The sequence below is a fragment of the Choloepus didactylus genome, chromosome 24 (assembly GCF_015220235.1).
Source record: "Choloepus didactylus isolate mChoDid1 chromosome 24, mChoDid1.pri, whole genome shotgun sequence".
In the NCBI taxonomy this organism is placed as follows: domain Eukaryota; kingdom Metazoa; phylum Chordata; class Mammalia; order Pilosa; family Megalonychidae; genus Choloepus; species Choloepus didactylus.
This window is the reverse complement of record NC_051330.1, coordinates 4,565,934-4,580,904: the sequence shown is the minus strand read 5'-3', so window position 1 is coordinate 4,580,904 and position 14,971 is coordinate 4,565,934. Positions and strand designations below refer to the sequence as shown.

The 14,971-nt window shown below is 43.7% G+C and overlaps 1 pseudogene; it reads right to left on the bottom strand.

Moving 5' to 3' along the window:
- Positions 1 to 3,882: 3,882 nt before the first annotated feature.
- LOC119519795 lies at positions 3,883 to 14,189 on the bottom strand (annotated as a pseudogene).
- Positions 14,190 to 14,971: the final 782 nt, after the last annotated feature.

The following is a 14,971-nucleotide window of genomic DNA, read 5'->3' as shown; positions in this document are numbered from 1 at the left end:
ATAGTGAGATTCATACATATTTATTATTCTTGTTTTACAAATGCAATTTTATTGAGATAGAGTCAGAAACCGTATAATCCATCCAAAGTATACAATGAATGGATCACAGTATCATCATATAGTTATGATAGAACTATTTTCATTACTCCAAAATAAAGAAAAAAATCAAAATAAAATAATAAAAAATAACACCAAAAATATTCCATACCCCTTATCCCCCCTATTATTTATATATATGTTTTGTCCTTATTTTATTACTTATATGCCTAAACAATGGATAAAAGGCATATCAGTCACAAGGTTTTCATAATCACAGGGTCCCATGATACAAGCTATTTAGTTACACCATCACCATAAACAATCAAGTCTACTGGATTACAGTTCAATAGATTTACATATTACCTTCCATTTATTCTAATAGAATTATAATATTATATATATAATATTATTATATTATATATATAATATTATAATATTATATCTAATAGAAACTAAAAAGGAATCTCTACATAATGCATAAGAAGAACCTACAGAATGACCTCTTGACTCTATTTGAAATTTATTAGCCACTGAAACTTTATTTTGCTTCATTCCTTTTCCCCTTTCGGACAAGAAGGCTTTCTCAATCCCACGATGTCAGGGCCAGGCTCATCTCTGGGAGTCATGTCCCACATAGGAGGGAGGGTAGTGAGTTTATTTGCAGAGTTAACTGAGAGAGAGACCAAAAGAAGTTTTCTGTGGTTGGCTGTCAGGCATACTTGTTAATAGGTTTAGATTCTCCTTTGAAGGAATAAGTTTCATAAGGGCAAGCCCCAAGACTGAGGGCTTCACTGATTAAATTGGGGGTCCCCAATGCAAGGGAGAATATCAGGAATTCTCCAGATGAGGAAGTTTCATATTTCCACATTTTTCCTCAATCCCTCAAGGGGTCTTTGCAAATAATTTTATTTTTGGCCCAAAGCAATCTGGGATGTATTAGGATATTGCATTAACCTATACAGAATAACAAGATCTCAGTCCTTACTCTAGGTTCCATATAATTATGTTTTTTAAATAAACTGACCATACAGGTTTAATTAGATAGTGTGCTACAGAGACTATAAATTTTATACCAAATAAATATCTCAGGTTAAATTAGATAGTGTGCTACAGAGACTATAAATTTTATACCAAATAAATATCTCTTAAATAACAATTAAAACTCATGAAAAAATGTGAATGCTGTAAGAGCTTATAATCTAGGAAGTTTTGCAATCAGCCTTACTGAACATTCTGTTCTCCTTTGTCATCAGTTGCCCAATCTCTGCCCATGTCCTATCTCCTGATAATCTATGTTCTCAAATTCAAGCCTCAGTGTTTGCTCATTATAATTAGTTTATATTAGTGAGGACTTAAAATATTTGTCCTTTTGTTTCTGGCTTATTTCACTTAACATAATGTCCTCAAGTTTCATTCACCTAGTTGCATGTGTCACAACTTCATTCCTTCTTGCAGCTGTTCAATATTCTATTTTGTGTATACACCACTGTCACCCTTCCCACAGCTCACCCTTCTGTTCACCCATAAATGTACCCTTAGGCCACCTCACCCACTGCAAACCGTGAATACTGTTGCAATTACCCCAGTGTGCAATGCTTATTCCTGTCCCTGCTACCAAATTATTAAGCACTTCACTTAGAATTCAAAGAAGAATTTGAAGAATTTCAGAGAAAAAAAGTATCTTTATCTGTATATCTATCTGTGTAGTACAAATCCCCATGTATATATAGAAATTTACAGATACAAACACACATGTACCTACACTTAGATTAGTGTGTTTCTAAATATCTATCTTCATAGCACAAATACCCATGCATATATAGAAATTTACACCTACTAGCAAACACACACACACACCTATACTTAGATTAGTGTGATGTCTATGCATAAATATATATATATATATATATATATATATATATATATATATATATATTCAGGAAATAAAACATTACATCCCAAAATAGCATTTCTGTAGCAAAAGAGTGAACTGTTTATAAAAATGTTATAAGTAGTATAGGGGCCTGTCTTAAGGCAGTGGTATGATATATTTAAGATACTGAAAGAGAAAAAACTGCCAACTAAGAATTCTATAACTGGCAAAACTCTCCTTCAAAAATGAGAGAGAAATTAAAATATTTCCAGACAAACAGACACTGAGAGAGTTTGTGAATATTTATCTATGCCAGAAATGAAAAGACAAACATTATAATGTCTCACTAATATGGACTAACTACAATGTGTAAACTCTGGGAATTGAATGTTAGAGCACAGCTTATCAAGTGAATGCTTATGGTAATGGTCCTTAGATTGCAAGCTCTTAAGCAGTCGCATCTCCTCCTGAGTTGTAATGGTTATCTTCCATTTCTGAGTTGCTGAGTTCTTTGTGTATAACCTGGCTAGTCTCTGGGACTTTGGGTATCCGTGTGACACCTGAAACTCGGAGATAGTGCTTGGAAAGTATGAATATCAGTATTACTTTATATAGCAACTGCTTAAAATGCTGAAAAAGAGTTCAGACTTTCAATTAGAGGTATGAATGAAGTGGATCTGCTTAGGACTAAGGCAAATCAATCAAAAGGGTAAAGGACATTATTGACTGTGTTTTTTTTCTTTTTGTTTTTTTTTTAATAATTCATTTTTATTGAGATATATTCACATACCATGCAGTCATACAAAGCATACATTCAATTGTTCAGAGTACCATTACATAATTGCGCGTTCATCACCAAAATTAATTTTTGAACATTTTCATTACCACACACACAAAAATGATGAGAATAAAAATTAAAGTGAAAAAGAACAATTGAAGGAAAAAAGAACACTGGGGGTGCCTTTTTTTTTTGCCCCCATTTTTATACTCAGCCATCCATACACTGGACAAAGGAGACTGTGATCCTTATGGCTTTCCCAATCACGTTGTCACCCCTCATAAGCTACATTTTTATACAATCATCTTCAAGATTCATGGGTTCTGGGTTATAGTTTGATAGTTTCAGGTATTATGTTTTAATTCAATTTTATTGTGATATATTCACATACCATACAATCATCCAAAGTGTACAATCAGTTGTTAACAGTACCATTGTATAGCTGTGCATTCATCACCACAGTCTATTTTTTGAACACTTTCCTTGTACCAGAAAAAGTGAAAATAAGAATTAAAAATATAGAATACCTATAAAAAGATCAAAATTAATAGAAGGAAACATAGAAATTCTGGCATTAAAGAGGACAGGAGATGAAAAGAAAATTTCACTTGAGGGGTTCAACAGCAGGTTTATTGCTTACTCTGCCACCAAATGTGATAGGAACTCAAGTAAATATAAGAAAGACTGATATTTTAACTCTTTTTTGAAAATAATTTCAAAATTTCACAAAAGTGGCATAAATAAGAATAGTACAAAACCACACGTACACCATTTTTATCAGTTTTTTTTTTTAACTTTTTATTGTGGAAACATATATACAACTCAAATTTCCACCATTTTAACCACGTTCAACCACTCTCTTTCTCTCTCTCTCTGCCTCTTTCTCTTTATTATTGGAGCATCAGTTGCACACCCCACGAAATTTTACTTCTAAAGGTTTTAACTTTATATTTCCTACAGACTCACAGTACAGTTATCAATTGCAGTAAAATAACATTTATACAATATGATTGTCTAATAAATGTTAAAAGGAAAAGCAGTGGAAAATGAAAAGCTTTCTAGTACAGGAAAACAGATCCCTAAACAGAGATGGTGAAAAGAAGGAAGTGCAAGATGGTATAAAAATCTGGAGTAAGATTTAAAATTCTGATGTGTAATGAAAAGGAAAAGAGTTTGTCACTACATAAATTTCCTACTTTACAGTTTCCTGAATGATAGGTTCCACATTCAGCATTTTCTTCAGAGCTCCTGTGACATCCTTATTCCTGAGACTATAGACTAATGGGTTTAGCACAGGAGTGAGGACGGTGTAAAAGAAAGACACCACCATGTCCTTCTCCGGGGTGTGGTAGGATCTGGGGAGGATGTAGGTGTAGATGGCGGCCCCGTAGAACAGGAAGACCACAGTCATGTGGGAGCAACAGGTGGCAAACGCCTTCCGGCCCCTTGCTGAGTTCATCCTACGGATGGTGAGAATGATAAAAATGTAGGAGCTTAAAATGATGATCACAGGGATGAGGAGCATGAAGACACAGCACAGGTACAAGAGTGTGTCCAAAAGTGAGGTGTCAGAGCAGGAGAGCTTCATTATGGCAGGGACCTCACAGAAGAAGTGACGAATCTCCCGGGATGTGCAGAAGGGGAAGGATATGGTGATGGGAGTGAGCACAAAGCCGTCCACTGAGCCCAAGAACCAGCAGCCCGATGCCAGGAGGAGACAGACTCTGTGGTTCATGAGGACAGGGTAGTGGAGAGGATGGCAGATGGCCATGTACCGGTCATAGGCCATGGCAGCTAGAAGGAAACATTCTGAGCCTACTAGTGTCAAGTAGAGGAACGTCTGTATCCCACATTCTGGGACTGAGATCTTATTTACCCCCATGACCTGGTCTGTGAGCATCTTGGGGACAGTGACAGAAATGGACATCACGTCCATGAGAGATAATTGGTTGATGAAAAAGTACATGGGTGTGGGGAGGCGGGCATCGGAGTGTATCAGAAGGATAAGGATGGCATTTCCAGACAGCGCCATCAGGAAAATCACCAAAATGACCACACAAAGGAGAGCTGGGTGTTTGGATTGACTGAAGAGTCCCAACAGCTTGAAACCAGAGCTTCCAGTGTAGTTGGCCAGTCACGTGGTGGTGTCTGTGAGTTTCACCTAAGAGCACCAAGAGAGCTTTGGGGTTACATAGATCACCTATGGGGTTGCAACCTGACAGGTATGCTCAGCAAGTGTGTGTGTGCATCTGTGTACGTGCACGTGTGTGTGTGTGTATGCCATCTCAATTGCGCTAAACAGATAAAGTTCCATAGGCCTGTTGATTTGGGGACTTTACCTGTAATTCCCAATTTACTTAGAAAATGAATAGATTCACAAATGTGGGTTGAAAGGATTTATAACTTACATTGAAATTGCCACAGTTCAGAGTGATGAGGTTTGCTGACAATAATATATGTCAGCATGTACTGGGAATTTGAACGGTCATTGTCCTACACAATCAAATTGAAAAAATGATAAACTGAACACCTTATTCCTGGGGTTTTTGTTAGGGAGATAGGAATTGAATTAATATATTGGTTTGAGGATCCACCTGTGATCTTTGAAACTATTGGAGGTGTATCCTATGTAAAAAGTATTCAGAAAATAACTGAAACTTTATTTGAGGTAAACCCATACCAAAGTTTGACTGCCGTTTGTCAAGAAGCTCTGCCTGCCCTGGGAGGCTCTGTGATTTCTCAGACCAAGGCATGCTGTCTCACACATATTGTAGAGTCCTTACAATTCAACTGGCACTCAGGGAACCCAAGAATAGAGGGTGAGGAGCCAGACTCTGCAGCCAGACTGCAGCCGCAGAACCAGCTTCCCTTCTACCCACACTGTGCCCTGCAAGTTACTAAATCTTGAATTCCTCAGTCCACTCAGCATGAAAATGGGATAAGAACAAAGCCTGACATTTACATGTGGTTAGAATTAAATGAGGTAACACAATGAAAATACTCAGAATATTACCAGTCACAGGTGGATATACATTTATTCCATTAATGCACAGAATTAATATATTAATATCTAAGCATATTACTGTGCAGAAAATAAGCAGGAGTTGGTTCTATTATAGCCTTATGATATGAGATCCATTATTTCAGGTCTCCAAGTTCAGTATCCTATTCATAGATTTAAGTATTTGGATTTGGTCATTTCTGCAGTCCCAGACAACATGTTCTTTTTTTTGACCCTTGGTTAAATGGTGCTTTATGGAGAATTTCATCTGCATCCAGTTTCTGTCCATCCCATGCTTCTCCAAGGTGCAATTCATGTCCTTAAAGTTCCTACCATTTTCTCTCAGTTTAGTGGGGGACTGGAAAAACTAGCACTAAAGGGTCACTGCCATTTACATAGGAGGCTTTCGTTTGTTTTTGCAAAAATCATTTGCCATATTGCTTGCCACACCAATTTTTCAAGAATGGAAACTGATGTGCAGTTTCAGGGAAACTGAACAGAATGGAGATGACTGAGTGCAGTTCACTGTCTCCCTCCGTATCCTGCTGCTTGCAGCTCTCTGCGTGCTAGACCCTGGAGACAAATCAAAGCTAAACTTACCTTCATTACATCTAAGGGGTAACAGACTGCCTATTCAGAAAAATAAAGTTATGTAAATGTGATTTAAAATAGAACTAAGAGTGGCTACAAAATACATAAAAGCAATAGATGTAAAATACACTTGGTCATTCTAAGGAGAATAATTAATCATTTCTTCCACATTTGCTGTTCAGGAGATTAAACCTGTACATTTTACAATTTCTGGAAGGTAAAATGTTAAACTTTAAAAACCTTACCGCCAGGAATGACATATTGGCTCCTCTTTCTGGGTAGAGTTTAGAAATGGTTATGAGGAAGTTATACTTCAGGAAGAATTTACAGCAGCTTCATATATACTTTATGCTCTTGTAATGATTCCAAATACTACTTATGATATTCAGCTTATGAAGAACCCCAAGTTCTAGGATGCTGTTGCAGTAGGTAACCACACAAATGCATTTGATTCCATGATATAAATAATCACAAAATCTGGGATCCTTTGCATAAACAAATATGATCTTTCTATCAAATCCCACCCCCACTGGCAGACGGGAGCTGAGCATTATGCAGAATTTAAAAACTGTCTGATAAATGACAATAGAAATCTGCTAATCTAGTGTATATACATAGATAAATGAAGCAAGGACAAGCACAGTGATTGGTACATATGAAGAACTCTAAACTGGCTGCCGAATAAATCGATGTGGGAGGACGGGGAGAAAGAGGGCAGGAGGAGCGTGCCAGGAAAATCTCTGCAGCCCTTTGGTAGAGTCACTGCCATCAAACCACATTGATGGGTCTACCCTCAACACCGGACAAATGAGGATTTGCTATGTCTGCACCACACAAGACAACTGACCGTGCTGATCACTCTTCTTAACCCAGTTGCTTGTGTTTAATATCAACAATGTAATGAATGTTTAACATAGGGGATCATCGAGTGTAGTGGTAAAGTAATTTCAAGGCTTTATTTGTTTTCTAGTGTTTTATCAAATGTAATATTCCCCAAGAACCAATGAGGAGCTTACTTTTACCTTATGTTCTCCTTTTACATATTAGAAAATGCAGGTTCTCAGGGTGCAGCCTGAAGTCACACAATGAGCCGAAAGAGGACTTTCCTTTCAGCTCAGAGGTGTGGCCCAGAATCTGTAAGTCTAGGTCCCGTCAGAGACACAGTCCAACCTCTGCCATCCTCAATACAAGCTTTAATCTCCCTCCCAAGGTCATTTTCATTAGGGAAACATTACTAGGATCCAAACTTTTCAAAATAGTGTTTACCATTAAAAAAAAAATCTTCCCTACTAAAAAAGAATCAGAAATACCTATGTAAAATTTTAGTCTCAGGAAAAAAAAGCAAATACCATATAAAGTATTGGAGGAAAATATACACTTTTGTCCAAAAATAATTGGAAATCAAACACCCATTTCATAATACATGGCAGAAAATAAATGTTATATAAATAGATTCAAAGGAGAAGACACATTTGTTTTTCTCCATTAAAATAGAAGATAGTGGAAAAATTGAGAAGATATTTGCGGGTGTCTGAGCTTGTACCTCAACTTACCAGGCCTGGGCCAGGGGACCTGATATCACCCCCTGGGGAGGGTAGTAGGTACGGGCGTTAGTGCCCTCTGCAGCCCCCCCGAGCCTGGGGAGCGAGGTCAAGGCAGCTCCCTTTTCCTCACCCAAAATGCTACTGGCAGGGGAGGCTTGCCGGAGGAAACCGCCTTTCTCCCAACTGCCCTTTCCCCACTTCCTTATCTTACCCACACACTCCCTGGTGCCAAGGCCACTCCTGCCACCGCCAGCGCGCATGCCCGTGGCCAGAACAACCCCCGCCCCGCTGCAACGGCTCCTGCGTCCTCTCAGAACCAATCCTAGCCCCTATCCCTTCAATATTGCCATTTAAGGCTGCTTCACCTCCTTTCCAGCCCTGCCCTTCTTACCAGCCTATATAACCTGTAATCACCCCTGAATAAATCTCTTTGGCGCATACTCTTACTGGATGAAGAGTGTCTTGTCCCTATCGCCGCCCTCCATACCTTGCACGCCTCCCGCCGAGGACCCCGGCCACGTCCTCCGCCTCGCCCTCGCCTCCGGGAAAGAGCCCCCGCCGCCGGTACCCCTTGAGCAGCCCCGAGAGCTGAGGGCTCGGCTACCGGCCGCCTCTCCCCCTAGAAGTAGTAACCGCGACCGCAACTGGTGCCCCGTGTGAGGAACGTCTCCACACAACAGTTTGGCAGGTCGCCCGCTCGCCCGGACGCCTCTCCAGCTTCCCGTTTCCTCGCCTGCAAGGTAAGGGCCGCCTCTCCTTCGCCGCTTCTGGAGCCGTGGGAGGTTCACTGCTCCGAAGCCGCTCATCCCTTCCCCCACGCTCTCTTCATCCAGTAGGAACTCCTCCCTTCCCCTACGCTCTCTTCGTCCTTTTGTATGCGCACTTCTATGACCCCTGTTCCTCCTAACACTCTCCCTCTTCCCCTCCATTACTTTGCTGTAGTTCTTTGTATCTTTATTTCCTCATTTGGTGCCGTGTGCCTCTTTGCAACCGCCCCCCCCGACTACTCCCGTTGCCAAAGGGCACTGCTTTCCGCTCTCGCCGTCTCCTTCGGCCTCAAGGCCACAGTTTATCTCATTCTCTCTGCTCGGTAAACAACTCCTCCTCCTCCTCCCTGCCAGCCGGGCCGGCCCGGCTCGGGAGCAAACCCCCCTCCTCCCCCCTCAGCTATGGGTAATCGTATATCTACGTGTCAGGCACCTCAAGTTCGTGCTCTAGCGGGTCTCCTAGACACGCATCGCTGTAAAGTGTCTGTCCGGCAGCTGCAGGTGTACTGGGACCTCCTGCTGCCCTTTAACCCATGGCTCACCACTTGCCATCTTTGGGACCCTGTTACTTATGATCGTCTTATTGATCGAGTCACTAATGCCATGGAACATGAGAGCAAGCGCTTCCCTCCCGGCTTGCTCCCCACCTTGATAACCATCCGCTCCTGCCTTCAAGGCTCCCTCCCCCCTGATCGAGGCCTCGTTAAATCCAAGGAGGCCCTATCAACCCAGCCAACAGACTCAGATAGCGATACTAATTCAAATCATGACTCAGACACGGAGTCCTTAGTCGAGCAGATTAACAACGCGCTCGAGGTGACTCCCAAAAAGCAAAATAACACTGCGCCACGCCAAGATGGCGAACTTCCTCCTTCTTCTTCCATCGAGGGGAGGAAATGCTCCAGCGATGACATCAGCCCTAAGCTGAGCCGGAAACCGCATACGCTTTACCCCGCCCTTCCACAGGGCGGAGTTAGTCCACCATCTTATGCCTTGGGCCCCACCCTTTCACAGGGCGGGGCTGATCCACCATCTTGCGTCTTAGCCACGCCCACAGCGCCGCCATCTTGCGACGCTTGGGGCCTCCCACTTCCGCTTCCCCCTTCGGCAAGCACCCCCTCGGAGCCGCTACCGGCAGCTGCCGCCGCTCCTTCCACCCTGCCGACTAACAACCCCTGGCTGCCTTCTACACCTCAAGGCAACCCTTGGGGCAACGCTCCCCCTACCCCCACTCCCGCGCCAAGCCTTCTGCAAGCGCGTCCTCCTTTCTCTCGTGCTTTTCGTTGCTTTCCTCTTAACCTTGCCCCCACCCCACAGAAACCGTATGACTGGTGTCCCATTGACTCAGATACTATTAAGCAACTTCGCAGGGCCGTCAGGGAGGACGGGTTAGGTAGCCCATATGCTTCCCAAATACTGCAGGATCTCGGCATGGACTATTGCATCCCCCAAGACTGGGCCTCGCTTGCCCGTTCCATTCTTAACCCCGGTCAGTTTGTTGACTGGCGTGCTCACTTCCAGGCAGAAGCAGCTAAGCAAAGTAAGCAAGACGCAGCCCTTGGAGTCTATCATCCCCCTGAAGCCTATTTGGGCACTGGAGCATTTCTAAATGCGTCTGCTTATATTAATGTCCCTGCTACCTTCTGGACTGTCCTCAGAGGCATCGCCTTACGCGCGTTTGCCAACTGCTTTGCCTGTCGGCCTAATAAATTCACCAAGCTCTTCCAGGAGCCGAGTAAGCCTTTCGCCACCTTTGTCTCCAGAGTCGAAGAAACCTGCGCTCGAAAGGTAAGTGATCCCCAAGCCCAATATTACATGTACCCATCCTCAAATCCTGGAAAATTGTACTGTAATTCCCCCAACGAGTACTACTGTGCATACTGGGGGTGTGAAACATTAGCCACTAATTGGAAGCCTCCTGTTCCTAATCATTACCTTACCCTAAAGTGGGCCCCTACAGGGTGCAAACTCCCTACTGTTAACTGGCTCGGCCAAGAAAGTAAGGGATCCTGCACACATCTTAATCTTACAGTGCAGCTCCCCACTAATCCCTCCTGGTTACTCGGTCAAATTTGGAGCTTCAAAATCTACAAGAAAGGAGCCGACCGAGAATCACTTATTCTAATAAAAAAGGAGGCTGTAAGCCAACCATACCAAAATACTGCATTAAAAACACCCTCTAGCATTAGTCCCAACAAGGTCATTAACCCTCTTTTTCCACAGCTCTCCAGCCGCACCTCAGCTACAAACAGCGCATCGCCAACCCCACCACCCCAGCTTCCTCTGCCCCCTTCTCGTTATTCCTCTCCCCTCCTCAGCCTCATCCAAGCCGCCTTTACCTCAGTAAACTCCTCCAACCCTAATTTTACCTCATCCTGCTGGCTCTGCCTCTCCACCTCTTCCTCTCTATACGAGCCCGTTGCCTCCAACCTCTCCTTTTCAGAAAGCACAGAAAACAGCCCCTTGAAATGCAATTGGAATACCTCTGCCGTCCCCCTAACCTTTCATTCAGTCTCCTATACGGGAAAGTGCGTCCGCCCTCGCTCCAGTAACTCTCCCGACCTCACTGCCTGTGCCAGCTATTCATCTCCCAGCAGCTCGGCAAAATTTCTCATTCCTCATAACTCCTCCCAATGGCTCTGCTCCTCTACAGGACTTACCCCCTGTCTCAGCACGAATGTCATCAATGAATATAAAGAAACTTGCCTCCTAATTGTCCTTATCCCTAGGGTCTTATACCACAGCGAAGAAAACTTCTTCCTCCGTCTGGAAAAAACTGCGGCTCCTGCCCTTCTGCAAAAGCGAGAGCCCATCACCGTCCTTACAATTGCCTCCCTCCTAGGTCTTGCCGGCACTAGCACCGGAATTGCTGCACTAGCCAGTCAAGACTCCGCCCTAACTCACCTCAGGGCGGCTGTTGACGAAGACATTCATCACTTACAAAACGCTATTCACCATCTAAAAAATTCTGTCAATTCCCTCTCTGAGGTAGTGCTCCAAAACCGCCGAGGTCTTGACCTTCTCCTCCTCAAAGAAGGAGGCCTCTGCGCCGCCCTAGGAGAAGAGTGCTGTGTTTATGCCAATTCCACAGGTCTCGTCGAGGATAGCCTGAAAAGGGTCCGAGAAAGACTGGAAAAGCGTAAAAGAGATCGTGAAGCCACCAGTTATTGGTCCAGTTTTTTCACTCCCATTCTCCCATATATCCTTCCCTTTCTTGGCCCCCTATTAATAATTATTCTAGCTCTCATCTTAGGACCCTGCCTCATCCGCAAAATTGTCCAGCTTGTAAGAAAACAAACGGATGCCATTTTTTCCTCGTTCGTGCAAATCCAGTATCAGCGACTCGCCACCTCTGACGCCCCCCACTCCAAGATGACAGCCAACCCTCCGCGACCTCAACGCCACCGGTCGACTCGCCAACCGCGAGACCCTTCTCAATTACCTGAACATCGTTCTCGCCTCGAGTTCCAGCTTCTCTGAACCCCTGAACTTTAAACCCCTCACCTTCACCCAGCCCGCTGCAGCGAAGCCATTGTCAAGCGCCCGGGCACCACACCAACACTGAGCTCCAGCCTCGCTGAGCCACCGTCAACCCCTTTTTCCCTTCCCTAACCTCCCCCTTCCCTCACCCGTAGTGGGCCTCTCCGGTAAAGCCTCTTCCTCTAATTAGAAAAGAAAGGGGAATTGCGGGTGTCTGAGCTTGTACCTCAACTTACCAGGCCTGGGCCAGGGGACCTGATATCACCCCCTGGGGAGGGTAGTAGGTACGGGCGTGAGTGCCCTCTGCAGCCCCCCCGAGCCTGGGGAGCGAGGTCAAGGCAGCTCCCTTTTCCTCACCCAAAATGCCACTGGCAGGGGAGGCTTGCCGGAGGAAACCGCCTTTCTCCCAACTGCCCTTTCCCCACTTCCTTATCTTACCCACACACTCCCTGGTGCCAAGGCCACTCCTGCCACCGCCAGCGCGCATGCCCGTGGCCAGAACAACCCCCGCCCCGCTGCAACGGCTCCTGCGTCCTCTCAGAACCAATCCTAGCCCCTATCCCTTCAATATTGCCATTTAAGGCTGCTTCACCTCCTTTCCAGCCCTGCCCTTCTTACCAGCCTATATAACCTGTAATCACCCCTGAATAAATCTCTTTGGCGCATACTCCTACTGGATGAAGAGTGTCTTGTCCCTATCGCTGCCCTCCATACCTTGCACGCCTCCCGCCGAGGACCCCGGCCACGTCCTCCGCCTCGCCCTCGCCTCCGGGAAAGAGCCCCCGCCGCCGGTACCCCTTGAGCAGCCCCGAGAGCTGAGGGCTCGGCTACCGGCCGCCTCTCCCCCTAGAAGTAGTAACCGCGACCGCAGATATTGTCAAGAACGCACAGGATGTGTCAGCATAGATGATCCGAGGACATTGGTTACCGTTTTGCTCCAGCCTCTGTATCTGGTGTCTGGTTGAAGCAACCATCAGATGAAGAGGCAGGACTCATCCAGATGGAAATGGAGTGTGGAGGGGCTTAAATGCACAAGTCTAAGTAGGGCAGTGACATCATCCCAAACTTCTCTGCCCATTCAGGGCCATAGATGCAGGTTGTCTGTTGATAAAACCCTATGGGCCTTTGAAGTAGAATGCAATTAAGAGGGTTAAAAAGTTAATAGATATCTCCACTGCACTTTTTCTTGTTTTCAACTTATCTCTTTTTTAAAAAAAAAGTTCCATTTTATTGTGAAACCCAAAGTGAATCAATATCTTAATCAATATTAATAATAATCCCAAACCTCACCTTCAATAAAAATCTTATCTATGAAAAATGAGTTACTTTATATACAGCACTTTGCACTTTCAAAGCCACAGAACCTGAAACTCAGAGTTCAATTAACTCATCGAAGCCAACCCCACCCATCAGTGCTGTAGGACAACTAGGATTGAGGTCACCTCCTTGAACATCGTTGTCCCTATCACTCTTCGTTAGGTTACTTATTGTTGTCTTTCTCCTGGGGCTCACTTACATCTATGTTGCCTTGTTTTTGTATTTAATTTTAAAATGTGTGCTCTTATTTTAAATATTAATGTGCTAATTATAGACAAATCTAAAAACACAAACATCTATACAGAAAATTTGTAGTCAACCACATAATCACCCAGAATAAAAAACAAAACACTCTTTAAAAGTAATAACTTGCCCCAAACCTACAAATATTCATTGAGTGCATACCAACATCCAGGTTGCTGGGATAAAAGCGGAAACGGGAGAGAAGCAACCCACACCCTCGTGGAACTTGTAGCCAAATAATTATGAACCTTTGTTTCTCTAGAAGCATGTGGGATGATTTTCATCACTTTCACCCTATGTTAGGGAGTTTCTGAAAACATGGCCTTTTGTCTGGCTGGTCCACTCTTGCCTGCCTTACCTTCCCCTGAATCCCCAGGGTTTCAGCCTGCAGACAGGGTTTCCACCATTCTGCTAACTGGTTTCCTACAAGACTTGGAGAGTGGAGGAGGGAAACTGGAGGAGGGGGAGCACTGAAGGATTGGGGGAAGAAGCAAATTGCTTCTGGCCATTGCATTAGCAGCCGTGGGCAATGGGGACCAAGTTCACTGATGGGCATGTGGGCCTGGGTAACTGTGCATTAGCAGGGTGGGTTCCACCTGCAACCCTGGGCAAGGCAACCCCATAAGCTCAGCAGCGAGGTGCATGTGGGGATCTGGTGATGACTTTCTGGCCCTTGGGAAACAGCACTCTTCACTTACTTCTCCAGTCTTTCCTTCCAGCTCTATTTCCACCTCTGAAATCAGCCTCCTGCTTTAAATCCCTGTTAGAAACGTCTAAAGTGCTTTACTATGAAATGTACACTGACCAGTGGGTTTACTATTCCATCCAATTAATTATACCACAACTACAATCACCCTTAATATTGACTATGTTAATCTCACAACAATGTAGTGACATAGATACTATTACCTCTCCTTTATCGATAACGAAAATAAAGTTTACACAATTCAAAAAAAAAATATTGAATATGTACTGTGTTCCCAATATCTAAATTATAAATTGTGGTGAAATAAAATGCTTACATAGGAATCATTCTCTGGATTTAAGTTTTCCTAAGATAACTTACTAGACTATTAAAAAAAGTCTTTCAAGTCCTTAACACATAGCTTTGAACTGCATATCCAAAAGCTTCTGCAAATTGTGCTACAACATCAAACTTCACCTGAATGAGCACTGAATCTTATAAGCTTTCTCATCATTGAAAATTTGATAGGTGCATTGCTATTTAACTTGCCTTTCTTGGTTATTAGTATATTTATGTGACTACTCATGTTTATTCACCTATATCACTGCATTTGTGAAATACATTTATATCCTTTATGCATTTTATTCCTTTTC